We start from the raw sequence: 18,588 nt of genomic DNA, 5'->3' as shown, positions 1-18,588 counted from the left end.
GAATTACATTCCTACAGTTGTCCAGTGACAATAATAAAATTACATCACTTCTATGTCCTAAATTTCAGCTAGTAGAGGAGGTACAATGTGATGACCTCCATATATACAAGCACCCAGTAGGAATATTAAGTGGCTCCAGATATGGAAAAGGACAGTTAAATTGAAACTGATGACTTTTATAATCTACAAAAAGCAACACAAGAGTTTCAAGAGAAGAGGTGTTACTGGTGATGGAAGATTTTAATGCAAAAGTAGAATTGGACTGGAATTCCTGAGCAGGAGCAACAGGCAGATTTGGACTTGGTGAAAAAAAATAAAAGGAGAAAAATTATTCAATTTTTGCCTGAATAACAATCTGGTTATAATGAATATGTTGCTTCAACAAAGAAAGCTGAAGAGGAAAAAGACTTGGTTATTACCAGACGGGCAAATGAAAACCATGATCGACTTTATGCTTGTGAATCGCACATAGAAATCAAGTGTATTGTCATGCAAATCATTTGCAGTCAATATCAGATCAGATTATAAATTAGTGCTGGCATCAATGAGGTTGGGCCTGAGAACAATCAAAAAAGTCCTGAAAAATGAGATTCATGATATGGACAAATTGAAAGTCAGATATCAGAAAAGATTACAAAGAAGCTGTGCAGAAAAAACACGTCTCTGGTGAAAGAAGAAATGAATGTTTAAGAGACATAAAGCAGTGTAAAAATGGGATTATGAGTGTTGTGCTACAAGGACAAAATGAAGAAAACAAGGTGGATTACAGAGGACGTGCTGCAGTTGAGTGACAAGTACAGAAAGCTAAAAGAATAAAAAGGAAGATGCAAGTCTAAAAGCTAAGTACAATAGGTTGACCAGAGAGATAAAACAGAAAGCAAAGAGACACAAACAACTGGATCAGTGAACAATATAAAGAAGCAGAAGAGTATGTGAAGAGAAATTTAATACAGGGGTTGTATTGCAAGGAAGAAGTAGTGATTGTGACACACGATTTGAAGATGTTGGCGAACACAGACAAGCACGAGCAGATAACTGAGGGCAAACAAAGTGATGGAAAGAATATTCTGGGGGGAACTGTACAACGTGCAGAGCTCAGGAGATGAAATTGAACTGAAGAAGCTTCCCAGGGCAAATGAGAAGAGCAGATGCTGGACTACTTAGAAGTAAAGAGCTCAACAGAAAGTTGACAAAGAAAAAGGCTCTGGGAAGTGATAACATAACTGCAGAGCTGCTAGGAACACACAATAAAGGCAAAGCACAGGTTATTTAACAAGAGCTACAAACAAAAGCAAATGCCAAGCAAGTGGGGGAAAGTGATAAAAAGTATCAATGGGTGAGGAGGAGCGAGTGCAAGAACTACAGAAAAATTACCTTACTGAGCATGCCAGGAAAAACATTCGCCAAGGGTTCATCTATACTGGCAATTGTATTTGCGTACATGTCCAGAGTTATGCCATAATCCCGCGATGGTCCACACCTAAACCCCAGAAGCGCATGCCTGAAGGCTAGTGGAGGGCGGGCAAGCTAGCATGCCTAAGAGATATGGGCGAGTACATGCCTTAGGGTTGGTCTACACAGGGAATTTACAATCAGCAAAATCCACCCCCATGAGAGACACTGTTATATTGACCTATCCCCCGGTCCAGACAGTGCGGGGTCAACGGAAAAATTCTTCCATCGACCTAACCGCTACCTCTTGGGGGAAGTGGGTTACCAGTGCTGATGGGAGAACCCCTCCCGTCACCATCGGTAGTGTCCAACTGAAGCGCTACAGAGACACAGCTGTAGTGCAGCAGCCTTGCCAGCATGGTAGTGAAGTGTCCTGTGGACATACTTTGTCCGGGCACAGCCCCGTACCTGTGCTGGTTTGCAGTGGATGGGGGTAAGGGGCATGTAGGAGGTCTCGAGTTTCATTCGTCCCAACAATGCACTGAACCCTTTTCTTCCTGACCCTTACCTGATCTATAAAGGTTCCTGTCCCCCTTCCTCCCCCCCCCCCATCAGTAACAGCATGCTGCGCTGACCACATCAGAATCAGAAGACCTTTCCGCTGCTCTCTTTACAGATCAGTGCAGGGGATAATGGATTCAGCTTAGAGCAGCCACTTAGTCCGGCGACCACACGAGTACCACATCAGCATACACCATCCTCCTCACAACTTCAGCTGGAGCAGCAGGAAGATTCACCTCCAGAGAGAAATTTCATGGAGATAGGAGCAGGTGGACATTCAGAGGACTCTGGCTTCATTCCAGCCTCATTAAGCACTTGAGGCTCCTGTTCAGTAAGCCTGAAGACTCACAGTCACTTCAGCAGACTTGTCGTACATGCCCCTTCTGTCAGGAGCTTGACCGGATGCTGTCAAGTGCTCCGCGTACACAGCCTGAAGTGGCTCACAATCCCCACATTGTCCAATGGGCTGCCAGGGCCAGGAGGCAGCAGGGACCTGGGGGATGCCCCAGAAGACAAGCAGCATGCGATTCAGCACCTCTACCTGGAGAGGCCAGTTGAGGAAGCCCCCTGATGAAACTGAGGTGTCCCCCAAGCCACAGCAGGAACCAGACCCCAAGGCTGGTAAAGTACAACAGACCTCCATCCTCCCCACCATTATCCTATCTTGCTCTGATGCTAAATGCTGGGTTTTAAGATACAGGGCATTTGAATTACTGTACAGTGACTTTTCCTGTCTGGACAGCGAGCCATGCGTTATGTCTCTGAGTCTGAATTACAAGTGCTGAAACCCCAGAATTGTCACACCCCATCCCCTTACCAGACTCCTCCAACTTTCTCCCTCCATCCAGCCCTCACTCTGCTCTCCATTCCCCCCCCCCCACACACACACACACATAGTCATAACTCACTTGTGCTGTTGATTTCTGGTTAAACACTATCATGCATGCAGCTTCTAAAAGCACTTTTAAAAATAGATTAAGGAGAAAAAAAAAATCATTATGCCCTCGTGTCTGCATTTCTCAGCCAGCAGTCAGGCAGCTATGGTCCTGGGGCTATGCAGGCAGAGGCAAGGGAGGGGAGGATTGGAAAGGTCCCAGGTGGGGATAGGACAGTTGTGGAAAACTTATAGTTGGTTGTCTAAATTTAGTAAAGTAGTCTCCTGTCCCTTGAAAGGATACACAGTTTCAGAGCTTCTCCCTTTACCCCAATCTTACCTCCCCCTTACAAACAGGAGATGTGCAGAATGGGGGAGGTGGTAGGAACTGAAGAGGGAGTTAGGCCCAGGGTGGGGAAGGGAACAGAACACAGATGTAGAACACTGTGGCTGTCTGAAGAAAAGTTAGTTGCAACAGTCATTTCATCCTTGGAAGATTGCAACATTTTTACCTTCCCTGTTCTTGTCTCTTCTGGAATGCTGAAACATATCAAAATTGTAACCTTCTACAGCCAAGTTATATGCTATAGGGAGATTTTTCAGCTTCTTCCAAAAAATAAATAAATAAATACATACAATGTTGTCACAGGGACCTCTCACTGCTGCACCCTGCAGGCTCTCTCTCACTCCAGGAGCTGCATCTTCCTCTATGACTTGGCCCTCCACGCAGGTCATTATGGTTCTCCCCTTCTGTGGTATTCAAGTCTTCCAAGAGCAACTGTCCCAGATAGTCGGCTTCCTGTTCTCTGGTCCATTTCACTTTCCCAGTGGCTGTTAGGGGAACCTGGTCCTGCCCTAGGTTCCAGCTCAGGGGCCCTTTCATCAGCAGCCAGTGTCTGCCCTACCCCATACCTTGCTGCCTTTTCTACCTTGCTGGCTCTCCCCCCCCCCCACCTTCTCTGGGTTTTCCAGCCCAAACTCCCCCCTCCTGGAGAGTAATTGTAGACTACCTGTCTCTATAACCCCAAACATGCTTTCCTTCACCCAGGGAAGGACTGCAGACTACTTCTTTGCAACCCCCAGCTGCTCTCAGCCCCTGTGTTTTACACAGACCCTTCCTGTTCCTGTCCAGCTGAGCCCATTTAATCAATCCCTGCTCCCTGGCTCCTCCTCCAGGTGCAGGTTGGAGGGTTAATTGGCCCACCTGGCCACGTTAACCACTTCAAATCTTGGGTGGACACATTTTATCTTTGAAGTGGCCGGACCTTCAACTCCTAAGAGGGAAACCATGCCTCCAGGAGGGCAGGAGCATCAGCATAGAGACAGCAGAGGCAGACAGAGAAGGACTTGGAAGAACTGCTTATAGGGTTGGACAGGAGAAACCAGGAGCAGTTTGAGTTCCTTAGGGTACAGGAGGAATGGGCTCTTCAGCAGCAGGAGATACTGATGAGGTGATTCATGGAGCAGGAGGTACACCTTAGGGAATGGGAGCATTATTGAACTGGTGGTCAAACAAGATCAGGGTCTGACTGCAGCTGAGGCCACTGAACCAATATATCAACAGCAACCACCACATCCTCCTCCCTCCTCTTCCAGTTGCCGCCCAGGGTGCTGCTAAACCACAAGATCCTGTTTTAAGGATTACTTCACTCTGAATCACTGGGAGGAGAACATGGAGCCTGCAGGACTCTCAGGAGCTCATCCTCCACTGACATCCAAAACTCCGCACACGGGAATCCCCAAAGTGAACAAGAAGGGAATGATGAGCCAGTGGGAGTCCCTGCACCCACCCTCCAAAACCCATGCAAGAGACATCCCCAGTTTTCCCCATGAGTAAATGTTACCTATTGTCCCTCCTTGTGAGGAGGAAGGCAGTAACATTTGGGCAGTGTTTCCAGTTGTATTCCCGTACTTTTTTGAAGATTTGTGGTTGATCTTTCTTTTTAAAAATCTTTCAGTTACACATTGCATCTCATACTTTTTATAAATGTTATACATTCCTTTATTTGTGTGTAGCCTGTCCTTCCTAAGTATGATGAATTGAAGTGAAGATGTTTTAAGGTTCAAAACTGGGTCTCATAATTCACAGCACATGAAATTGAATGGTGTATCAATATCTAGTGCCATTATACTAAAAACACTTTTCCGTCTCCCCACGCCATAGGTTCAGAAATATCTGAAATCCCAAGGATACACAGGAGGGATGGGGTAAGTGCAGTTAGTGTTATGTGCTTGCAGAAAGCACTCCCATCTTTCAATGCAGCAGAAGTCTAAAACACAAAAAATGGGGAGATGAATGTCTTTATGACTTAGTTCACATGCAGAAAATCTAAACACAATTCCAGTAACAATAGAGGCAATGACAGCATCTGCCACTATCCTGTACAAAAGTGGCCCCTCCTTCCACCACTCCTCCCCACCCCTGAAATCTTACTCAGTTTCAACCACAGTAGGGATTAGTGCTCCATAACAGTTACTAAGTACAAATAGCCCCACTGACACTGAACAGTCAAAAATCCAAATGGCTGCATACTAACCATCAAGCAAATCTTCATAAGCTCTTTAAGAGAGAGTGAGTGCTCACAATAACAGAGGTTTGTAAACAAACGAGAATAGTGAAGGCAGAAACATTGCATAATGACCCCATTACAACTCAGCCACCACCCTCCACAGAACAAACCAACCCCAAGTTGATAACCCACTGGAGGTGCCCTGTTATAATTGTCTTTACTGTGTACAACATCACAGCAAATAACCTTCAGATATAGGGAAACAAAACCATCACAAAGCTATGTAGCCTCACAAGCACATACCAATGTTCCCTCATGTGCATTTCCAGCAGCTGTACAGCAGATGTCACTTTCTGCCTCCCAGCTGCCAAACTGTACGCACATATGGCATCCTTGATTCCCTTGCCCATAAGGAACCAAGACCAGTGTGCACATTGTTGGGATATGACTTTCTGAAATGGTAGTTCCAACATTGTGTAACAACACAACAGTGGCAGCGTAGACATGGGTATGAGCATGTGCACAGCATTATACCCATGTCCTGCACAGCATATGTAGACACTTAGCATGGGTATGAGGAGCATGTGCAAGCATATACATGATCCAATACACGAGTATGCACAGCAGTGTGGATGTAATCCAAGACTTTACAGAGAAGAATGAAGAGGTACTGTACCTGGAAGTGGTGTTTGCAGAGGAACAGGCCAGATTCAGATCAGGACAAAGTACAAAGGATCAGCTGTTTGTGATAAGACAGATATCAGAGAACACGTAAAGCACTACCAAATCCATTACAACAGCTTTATAGATATCAAGCAGGCACTTGATAGCATTTGGCAGAAAGGGTTAAGGCAAGTCTGGAGAATGTATGGCATCCCCAAGAAACTGATCAAGCTGAAAGAAAATATCTACAGCAAGTCAACAAGTACAATGAGAGCAGACATGACTCTGACTGAATGGTTCAGAATGACTACAGGAATGAGAAAAGTATACATGTTATTGACAGATCTGTTTGACTTTGTATTGGAAGCAATAAAAGCTGTAGCACTGAGAGATGAAACAGGAGGAGTTAAGTTATGTGGGAGGACAGTGCATAACCTTATGTTCGCAGAAGATACTGATCCCATCGCATTGACCAAGGAGGATTTACAGAGAATAACTGACAAGATAGACCAGGAAAGCAGAAAATTCAGCCTAAAGATCAGCATGGAGAAGACAAAAATTATGACAACTGGAAGACAAGAGGAAGAGGTAAAGATGAAAATCAAAGACAAAGAATTAGAACAAATGAAAAAAGTGTATACCTTGGAGGACTGGTATCAAAGAATAGGAATTTTGAAGACAATATTAAAAGAGGAATCCAAATAGCAGCTGTTGCACACAGAAAACTCTGTAAGATCTGGAAGGCTAAAGACATTTAAAAAAAATGATAATCAGCATATATGAGACAACTGTCATGCCAATACTACTGTACGGGTCATAATGTTGGAATATGAGAAAAGACAATGAAGAAAATATATTGACTGCAGAAAAGAACAGGCTGAGGGGAACACTGAGAGTTTCAAGACTACAGAAAATAAAAAAAAACTGATAAGAAAATGATTAGCACAAGAAATAATGCTGTCGCAGAAGATCCAGTCAAGATGATTGTGATGGTTTGGACATGTGTCAAGAATGGACCCGAAAAGAATACCATAAATGGCAATACATACCAGATTGCAAGGAACTAGAAGGAGAGGATGCATTGGATAGACACGGTGAAGAATGACACAGATCGAAAAGGTTTAAAGATTAACTAAGCCATGAAGCTGGTATAAGACAGAAAGTGGTGAAAAAAGTTCATTCAGCCCCATCTTCCCTGCTGAGATGATGAATAGGAACAAAGAGGAAAGAGAAGAAAAGTTACTACATAATTTTATTTCTGTAGCTTTTTCTGAAAGAAGATCAAGAGTAAAAAGTGCCAACAGCAGAAGGATGAGCATGTCAGAGAAAGTTATTCCTTTTCTCCATTAGATCACATTTCCCAGTGTAATTTCCTCCATTTCTTTTATTTTGTGCTAATATTTTCTGTAGCAATGTAAGGGCAAGAAAACCAGGTAGATTGTCAGTATTAAAAAAATGTTAATAGAAGGGTCTGATTTGCCAATGCCTTACACCCTGTGTAGTCATCTGTACAAAGTGAGTATAAAAGCTATTATTCTGATTGGGTAGAATTTTACACCCCTTTGCACATAACTACACAAGATGCAGTGAAGAATCAGGTTTCAGAGTAACAGAATCAGACTCTGTGTGTTTAGCCAGGTTGTGTTAAAAAAATTAATCAAAAACATTTTTGTTTATTTCCATTTACTAGAAACAAAACACTGTTTTCTATACAGCCCTTCACCAGAGTATCGAAATTCTAAAACTGAGACAAGTCCTGAATGCAGACAGGCAGACAGACAGAATCTGGAGCTGTTGGGGGGCTGCTGATATATTACTGTGGCTCTTTGGCAATGTACATTGGTAAATTCTGGTTCCTTCTCAGGCTCAGGTTGGCCACCCCTGTCTTAGAGGGAGCTGAGATCATGTGCATATTTTTATATGATAAAGCCCGTGATATAAAAATGCCTGTCTCAGCACCTCCTCACCAAATGATTGACTTACATTCAAATCGTAGGAGGCAGTGATAACCATGGAAATACACAGCTATGCCATTATCACTAAAGTTACAGTGTGATCACAGCCACTGAGAAGGCATAAAAGGTAAATTGTTCAAGCCTTTTCTGAAAATTGAAGAGGCTCTGACTGTTTAGATATTGCAGTTCCCATAGAATAAAAGAGATGTTTTGCATCGCTGATTTTTATGACATTCCAGAAGCAAAAAAGTAAGCAAATACATTATGTTCTAAGTTCATTTGTAATCGAATAGCAAATATTTTACAAGAAACAGCAATACTTAGTGAATTAAATGCACTTTTCATTACCAATGGCAAGATGCAAAGCTGAACGATAGAACCAGCTGGCAATACGAGCTGAAGATCACACTGTTTGCACCTCCTTAGCAAATGAGCTGGCACCACTGCCTATCGTGATGATCAATATTTTCTGTTCAGTTGTGTTCCTGATCAGTCCGTCTGTATCCATCTGTTGCCTCATTTTATATTTAAATTGTAAGCTCTTTGGTGTAGGGACAATCTTTTGTTTTGTATTAGTACAGTGCCTAGCACAGTAGGGTTCTGTACCATGAACAGGGCTCCTAGGTGCTATCAAAATACAAATAATTAACAAATAAGGCATATAGACACAAATATCTCTACTTAGATATATATACTCAGGACCCTGTTCTGAAAAGTGTTGAGCACCTTCCACTCTTATTGAACTGACTGGGAAAGGATAGGACTCAATACCACACATGACCAGGCCAAAGGCACACACTGGGAAGTAGATTAAATCTATTCTAGAAATGCACACATCATGAGAGTGCACATCTTCTGAAATGACCTCCATACAGCCATCAGATGGTAACAACTAGAACTGGTTCAGTATGTTAGCTAAATACAACATTTGACATATATCGCAGGTATTTGTGGACTAGCAGGTTCACTGAATAGTGTTCAGCCTGCTACAGCACTGGTCAAATAACAGAAAAGATTATTCATAAATAAATTATTTGACAAAGACAGTGGCATTCATTGAACAAGATATTTGCCAAATACTATTTAGCCAGTTGCAGAAACAACTTGTGGGCTCTACCAAACTGATCTGTACTTGAATTTTGATCTGGTGATTTATTGTTGAGGGCTTTAAATTTCATTAGCCTATGTCAGAGTCATCTAATGCCCCCATTATTTTCCTATGTAATTTAAGTAAGTGGGCCTCTCAAGTCACCTCTTCTACCCCCACGCTAGCTAAGAATTAGTGCAGACATGTCAAAGATTAATGTGTGACACACAGAGGAAAAATTCATGCAGGAGACATGGCAGATTGCCAATACAGGTGCTAGTCTTCTGACAATGCAAAGCCTTGACAGCATTAACCTTGCATGCAAAATCCCATTCAAAGGAAACAGAAAGAGATTTTAAAGTAATGAAAATAATATGAAGGGTGGATGGGTGGAGATGTTACATGAGAGAAACATGAATTCATAAAAAACCTGAAAGAACAAATTACATTATGGATCTACTCACTTCTTATCATGCTTGCAAATCTTTCAGTGAAGACCAAATAACCCATCGTATATATCTCACATACTTCCCAGCAGAGCAGTTACAGTATTAGGATGTGTTCCTGTAAGTTGTTCCTTGCGTACAGGTCCCTGTGCCTAGAATATGGAGCTCCATTGACATCCATTGTGTTCTAGGTAGACACAGAAATCTGACCTTGTGGAACAGATTACAGGATCAGGACATTAATGTGAAATCAAAGTGGTACCACTAATGCAGCATCAGGTTCAAAATCACAACCCAGTACAACATCAATAGAAGTGGCTCATACAATGTATGAGCCCTAACAGTTTATTTGCCATCATATTGGATCCAAGGGAGATGCATATGGTACATAAGGTGTTTATAGCCTCACAAGAGGTGGGGACAAGAAGGCATCGCTTGGAATCTGAATTAAGTTTAGGATATGATCTGGATTCAAGACCAAATGAGGAACAGTATTTGAATCTGATTGCACCAAAATCATATGATCTGATCTTGCAAAAATAATGAGTCCACAAAATAACAGAAATCTCATGATTATGTGAGATTTCAGCTGCTTGGTGTTTTCTATTTGTTTATTTCATTTTCTTTCTCTTTTCAAACTGTAATTATTTTGGTTTCTGTCACCCTTCTAGCTTTTACCCTTTTCACAGGTGAATTCTGATTCTGGTCTCCCTGATTGTAACCTTACATCCATACCACTTTTGTACTGTCAGTTTTCAGTACATTATTGAATTCCAGTCAGTTTCCTTTAACTAGAGTTACTCATTTCTTGCAGTAACTAGACAAAACTAAACAAGTTAAGAATGGAATGGCAGTTTTAACTCTGAGTTTCCTTACCTTTGCCAGCTGAAATTTGATCTGTGACATTTAGCTAAAATATTTAAGAATGGCAATAATCAATTCTTCTCTCTGAATTAGCTAAGATGAATAAACATTGATTGCAGCAGGTGGTTGCTATATAGAGCTAGATCACATAACTCCAGCGGTCACTGTGCAAAACAAGGTTTTGTTTGTACAGTTGGTACAAAATTAGAAGTTGTATTAAGGACACAAAGGACTTGAGATACCAGCCTATTTCATATTTTTCTTAATGAGCTTCACACTGTGAATCTTGTATGTTAGATTTTGTTTTAATGGCTTGTACCAATATTTTTTCAGTTATCATGGTACTGGAGCTTATTCTGCCTTTGGCAATTATTATTATAGCCACCACTGGACTAAGCAATTCAGGTAGGTGACAAGCCTAGAAGTCCGCGGATTTACAAACAATAGGCCAAATACAGCAGGGTGGGATTTTCAAAAGCATTCAGGGTTGGTCTAGCTCTGCTTTCACTGAAGTCAATGATAAAACTCCCATTGACTTTCAATGGGAGCAGAGTTAGGTCAAGGGTCATTCGTAGACCCTATTCAAGCAGAAGTAAAAGTGAGTATCACCTGAGCAGGAGCTGCAGAATTTGACCCAATGCAGTCAAATATGCGAGAGGATGAAGTAAAATATGGGATAAGATAGCATATGTACATATCAGAGTTTAGTCTGGGTACTGTCCCAACTGCTGGAGTCCCATGAGAAGCAAGTGATATCTCTTGCACTACCAGGTAATCTATTCTGTTGGACCTAAATGCTCCCTTCCCTGGAGACTCACAACCGCATTAATGATGTAGGAATGGCATGGGGAGCAAGAGACAGGAAAAGGAAGGAAGAGAAAGAAGAATATTTCCCCCTCCCTGTATTTGCATTCTTTGTATTTAAACAAGATTTTAAGAGGCATTCTGACAATTAAATATCTTTGCAATGATATTGTCAGAATGGTCACTCAACCACATTAAAAAATACCACATATTGGTGATTCAAACTCAGTCCAACAGCAGCATTAAACAGTCATAAATGATAACAAATGATCTCATCCAATACGTCAAAGGAACAGAAAACCTCCTTTCCATCCCCCACTACCTCTAGTTATGGCTTCTTCTGTATGGACACCCTCATCTCACAAACTTCATGTAACAGAGAAGTCTGTGTTTTGTAGTCCTTTATGTTTTCCCATCAAAAGCAAAAGAGGCCAAACTGAAATGAAAAAAGAACCTTGCTGAAATCTTAAAAGGCTCAATAGAATTAGGCACATCCATCTCAACCCAAACACTGCATTCCCAGGATTCAAGCAGGAAATGGAATTCTGTCCTTTTTGAGAGATGGATTGAGCTCCTTCTCTAACCAAACACCATTATATACAAAATTCATGAGATCCATTTCTAAAATCTCCAAGGAGTACAAAGCTCAATAAAAAGGAAAAGAAATGTATTGGTCTTACAAAAGGAAAACACATTGGCCATTCTTGGGACAGATCAATCTCTGAGATACATCCAGCACTCTCTTGCTTTCTAAATCACCACATACTGAAACTTTATAGATTTGTTCCTAAATTTTTTTCACTGGTCAAGGAATATGTTAAAAACTCTTCCTCAGTGGAGCATTATTTGTAAAATTCTAATATTAGGGGTCTGTGGAAGACCTTCTATGAGACCTTGATGTGAGAATAAAGTTTCTGTAATCTATCTGTTTATTTCAGAACTTGAATTCAATATCCTTCTTCTTTTTTGAGAAGTCTTTACCTCACTGTAGTCAATGGTTATTTTACCATTGACTTTAGTGGAACCGGCATTTAAACTGTAATACAGTGAGGAAGTGTTTCATCATGCATGTCTAGAACAAACTGACAATAACCTCCTCCCCCCTGCCCCATATGATTCCATGTAATGTGTAATTTAGTCCCGCAAATATTTTAGTGAAGTTAGCAATTTGAACAAAAAATTTCACCTATGACCTGAATAGATACCAATATGAGTGGGAAACAATTTATAGGTCATAGTCTGAAGGAAGAACATAGGCCTTACAGCACATTCTATTACTTGAGTAATATCAAAGGAGTCCCTGAGATTTAAATGAGAATAAATACTCTCTCTCTCGGTTAAAAATATACATCAGGTTAAGATGTATTACATAGTAAAATATATGATCAAATTCACTGCTTTTGAAAACATAAACTAAACTGAGAGAGAGAAGACTTATTCAATACAGATTTTTTAAAATAATAGATTGAAAATCCCCACGGACCTTTATTAAAATGTAGATTGGACACTGCTAAATACAATTCTGGAAAAACCAGAAAAGTGTCCAAACCATTGTGTAGTTCATTTAAATTCTTTTTCTTCTGCTTTTATTTCTAGGGTTGAAATATCTCTAGTGATCTGAGTTCTAATGACCATGATCCTCTTTCATAAGGAAGATTGTCTGTTCTGTTGTATAAGTGAAGTGTCACTACCAAAATGCATATTAAGTTTTCTCTTCAGAGCTCTGAAAATCAAGCCACTTAAGTGCCTAACTTTAAGCACCAACATATAAAATGTCCTAGAGTTTTATATCTCCCTTATTTTTCAAAGAGAAGTCAGTACATATTTTTAATTATTTTCTTCTGGGCAACTTTCATAGCCAGACACACATTGCCACAAATCATATTGGGCATCATAGAGAAAATCTTTTTAATTCCCTTAGGTTTTCCTATTTACTTAATTAAATCTCACCTCCCATGGATAACTGGCAGAAATGTCTGGTTTAGAATTGGCCGTTTTGCCAAATTCTTACATTTTCCACTTAACACAAATTTCAATACACAAATGTTGATACAAACAACTTTAAAGCCATTTTAAAGTGTAGCTATGTTTATATGTAGTTTTTGTCCTTTCAACAGCCGTGCTGCTGCAAGTACTTTTTCACTAGAAATATCAGAGGTGAACTTTAAAACAATAAATGGATCAGATGATTCCAAATACGAAAAAATAGAGCACAAGGGCAGGCAAATTCACCTCTGTGGACTGCACTGTGGTTCTCTTATCTGGGCGTTGAATCTCTTGCCAGCTCTTCATTCATTCCTTCTAAGGAACTGCCATTCATCAATAAGTGTGGAATGAAAGCAGGGTGTGACACAATGATCCTCAGGGTGGCTCTGAGGTGAATTTATCTTCATTTTTGTAAAGGGCCTTGGATTTTCATCAAGTATTTCCAGATGCTCTATTCAAATAAATTATATCAATCAAATAGGATGTTGTGAGAGGCTGGGCACAGCTGGCCAATCTAATGTCATTGGACAGGGAACCATATTCAACAATTACAGCTAATAAACTACAAAAAGCAAAGGATCCCAGCAATAAAAGGGTGAGCAACAAAGGAACATCCCAACAATTCCAGCTAATCAAAGATATGACCTCAGTTCACAGTGCTAAAGAAAAACTTCATAAATAACTCCATAGGCAAAATGTGCTGACTCACTGTGGGATAAGTCTTATTACTGTTCATCTGAATATTTTCCCCTCTACAGTATTATGGGCCCGGTCCAAAGCCCAGTGAAGTCAATAGGAATAGGAAGTCAATAGGAAGTCAATAGGTCCTAATCCAGCTATAATTTAATCTAGTGTCATGTTTGATTTTAAAGGCTAGTTTTAGTCTGTCAAATGCTTTAATTTCAAGAAGCACCCACATGGCACAGAAAGAACAGGCTTCTCTGGGTGCTCTTAGCACTCTGATACATCTTGGTGATCTTTTCAGAAATGAATTTCCTATGCCTTCCGGCTAAGGCTAGCACAATCCAGAGGGCTCTTTTTCTCAGTACAAGTTTGCTCACTGAAGTCTTGGTTTTCTGCTCACCATTTTTTAAGCCTTTCTCAGTGTTTCCTATTGCCCAGTTTATTCAGATGTGACGCTGATGATAGAAGTCGTCAGGGAAGCAGTAGATCTTCCCCTGTGGAAACTGTTCTAACCCTTCTTTGTATGCTTTTGGACCAATAGTCAGTTATTTGTAAAAGTAAAGGGTAGTTTCACCTGCTTCCTACACAGGCAGGTATGGTTTAAGCACAGCACTAGAAAATTTCAGGAAAGTTTTTAGATTAAAAAGACTAACTGTGAAAGCACAAAGAAAATAAAAAACTAAGAAGCCGACCTTTCCCCTTCACCTTTCCATACAACTGTCTCTAAGCTTTAGCACTGAAAGAAAAAAAAAACATTTTTTTCTTTTTAAGCCAGGGATTTATCTGTAAAAGTCCTCTGACTTTAATAGCATAAAACAGCAAAAAAGCCTCAGTTCACATTTTAAGTGGGAAAGCTAAAAAAATCAAATATGGTTTTGCAAAGTATAGCAGGTTAGTCTGCATGTAATGAGGTCACACTTTCAATGTCACTTCTCATTTGGTGGACTGTTTCACTTCTTGAGTCCTCCGCTTCTCAAAGGACCCTATACTGCAAACATGTATGCACGAGTGGCCCTATTTGCCTTTTTAAGTGGAAAAAAGTTATTAGTGATCTATTTATAAATTATGTATGATCCCTTTTGGATTATAGAGAGGAGAATGTTATAGCTACCTTGGAGATTTAATGCCCAGTTCCCATTAATTTTCATGGGAACTGGACATCCAAAACATCCAATCTCACCCACATACAAGGTAAAGCAGAGATGCCAAAATGCTCTCTGTTCAAACTGACTAATATAGAAATTAACAGATCCAAGTAACCACACATAATCACCGTCTGGACTGGAGAATCAGAAAAACTGTAGGAGATGTTAATTGTACTGTCATGTTCTATGTTCCCACAGAGAGTGAACTGTGTGTTTTCCATGATAAATAGAATTTGTAATTCATCATGCACAGATTGAAAACTGATTTTAGTTGCTGAACTATGATAGGTGTAGAGATGAATTATTAATAACAAAATAATAACAATATAAAATATCTTAATTAATCTCTCCTTCTTTCCACCTTCCCCCTTCCTCTCCACGGAGAATTCAGATACTTATGCAAAGTACAGGATTATCTAATGGGCTGGATTTATGTTATTGCCCCTTTTTTCCAGTGGAGGAGAAATCAGTGATCCTGAGTATTGGCACACCCTATGTGTAACTTGCTCTATTTACACATGTATACCTGCCCAGCAATGAGATGACCAAACAGCACACAGAACAATTCTTTCTTCCAGAATCTGAACCCAATATCAGTGTCCACTTCCCAGGGAACCACTCTGCCTCATGAGTTTACTCTAATCAGGAACCAAAGCAGAGAACAAATTATATTGCACCTCTCACAGTTCCCTATCTCCACAAGCTGCCTCTACACCAAACTTTGTATAACCCAAAACTAACGACAGCACAGCATGTCTTTCCAAGAGTCAAAACTTGCCTGTATGCTAAGAAAAAGAATTTGGAAGACAATGAGTAACAGCATTACCTGGTGACACCTGCCATAACAACATATTTAAATTTTACCCACTCTTCATTGTGTTATCACTTTAAATGAATATTGTTTTAAAATATTGCCTGTTTTCATAGTGTTGGGATCAATAAATATCTATTATAGCTTTTGAAATATAAATTAAAGCATACTGGATATTGAAGGGATAGTGTCAAAATAAATGTGTCATGGTATTTGAAATGTGTTTTCTTAGCCATGTCTCTAATAAAGCCATAGGAAATAATTGTGCCAATATACAATGACATTTGCCTGGTTTGGGGTTTTGTTACAAGTTTAAACATCAAACTAGGTTTGCTCATATTCACAAATCTTATGTGCAAAACCAGTGATATTAATATCTGTGACCTGGAGCCCAGGACAGGGATGATGGCACTGACCCAGCAAAGCACTTACGTGGTGCAGAACTTTAAGCACTTGAGCAGTCCCATTGGCTTTTAAAAAAGAATTAAACAAGAGAGGTTTTTGTAAAAGAAAGATTAAGGAGTATAGTTTCATATTAATGTAGCATTATTATTTGCCTAGCTCCCATTGATGCTAATGGGAACTGCATGCTTCAATCAATGCACACAAATCTGAGTATATCTCAAAATGTGGTGGGTGATAGCTGACTGGACTATTGTGTTTACTACAAACAGAAAATGGATTTGAACTCTACAATTCTGCTGGCATTGTTTTTATGAACCTCTTTAACGCAAATCAGTTATAGCAACACTTTTGCTTCTATAAAAGGCTTTCATCTGAGAGGCTCCAAATGCCCATCAAGTGTAAACACACTGTCGAATAATGGGAAACAGATATGAACAGCTAAATGATTTGCCCAAGATTTCCTGTCTACAGCAGAGCCAAGAACAGACCACAGGTCTCCTGGTGCCCACTTCTGTGCTTTAATGTTTCCTCTGGAATTAGTTAAAACCATGCTTTATAGACTTTGCAAACATGTTTGAAATTAGAGTCTGATTCAAAATACATCAAAGTCAATGGAAATCTTCAGGTTATAAATTGTCATAAACTGTTGATTTATAGCTATGAATGCTGCCTGTATGCACTTCATTACCAGGTATGATTGTGAGCATACTGCTGATCTTTTGTTTCTCTTGTATAATGGACTAATTATATTTTGTTTTATATTTTCATCTTTTTATAATTCTGAGCAGTTTTCCTGTGATGTGTTATGGATCCTAGGTCTATTCTGCTTTAAAGAGAGAAAATAAAGAGACATTGAGCTGCAGTATTATTCAATCCAAATCAAATGATGACAAAGATTTTCTTAATTTAACTTAAAATTAATATGTTCATCAGTTTAGATTGAAAAAATAAATCATTTTAGACTTATGAGATCTGCTGAATGCAAAAATTAACCTACTTAGATGTACTCCAGATATTCCATGGGTTAAAAGTTCTTTCCTATAATCACTGACATTTGGAGTAAGTAACAGGTGACTTCTTGGGCTAGGTTAGACATATCTGTTTCAACAACCATGTGTGTCAATATTTATTCAATTCCTGTTTACTGTATTTTCAATTGATAAAATATTAATAATATAAGATTTGGGGTTCTACCATCAGTAATTTGGAGCAATTACCTACTGCAACAAATATACATAGATACTTTTGTACGTGCAAATGCTCAATATGCAGATATAATTGCATGCGGACTTTGGGCATCAACTTTCTGAAAATCAGACTCTTTCACTTAAAGTTTTCTTCCAGCTCTGAAATGAAAGAAAGTTTGTCTCATGTTCTAAACAGAGGCTGGGAATCACAGCTCTTGGTTTCCATCTTGTTGTGCCACTGACTTGCTGCATGCCCTCTGTCAACTTATTTCACTTCTCTCTGCCTCAGTACACCCATGTGTAGAAAAGATGTGATTTTTTTTCACTGAAAAACAACCCCATATCAAAAGGAACATTGTGCAAACTGCTTTCAAACAGAAACAATCCATAACCAAAGTTATACAGACAGGAGTTGAGAGGCAGACCCTCAGATGATGCAAGTTGCATAGCTCCATTGGCGGAGTGTAACATCAGAAAGAGAAGAAAGCTGGACGTTTTACATAATACCTGCCAATAACCATGGGAGACTGCCCTTTTACATCCTGTAGTTTAAAAGGCATTATTCAATCTCTCTACAAAGACATACAGAAAATTAAAATTATTGTCCAAACATAATTCACAGTAGAGATGAATAGATAATGGGTTAAATATTGTTCAACAGCAAATAAAATATCCACAATTAATAATTCACCCAGATCTGATGCACAGACGTTTCTCCAAGGCTCCACTGTCCACATGGTCATTTGTCTGTGCCTCCATGAGAACCCCAAGCCTCTAATAATTCTCCTTTCTCCCTTTATTTCTTTTATGTCTTGATCTAATGTTTCCTGATAGCTTTCTTCTTGCTGTTGATGAATTTGGGTTGAAACACATCTAACCTGCTAGGGAAGCAGATTCAACAAATGCTGCCTGTTTCTTCTGTTGTTTTTTTCTTTCTCTCCAGTTAGTATGCCAGCTATAGTCTAATGAATCATGGCAATGATTTAGTCTTCTAAAATGTGTTGATTTTCCTTGTGTGAAAAAATGCCCTTCTTCATTTCACCTTTTCATCCTATTGATAGCTCTGCATGGAAAAAAACCGTCAGGTCAATTAAATTGGAGAGATCATTCTAACCTGATTTTGACAGTAACTACAATCCTGAAGACAGTTTCCGACTCTGCATGATTGAAAGTGAACTGTGAATTCACAGACAGACTAACTACCTTATCATCAT

Source organism: Caretta caretta, chromosome 12 (genome assembly GCF_965140235.1).
Source record: "Caretta caretta isolate rCarCar2 chromosome 12, rCarCar1.hap1, whole genome shotgun sequence".
Classification (NCBI taxonomy): domain Eukaryota; kingdom Metazoa; phylum Chordata; order Testudines; family Cheloniidae; genus Caretta; species Caretta caretta.
The sequence above is the reverse complement of the archived record's forward strand: the minus strand, read 5'-3'. Positions refer to the sequence as shown.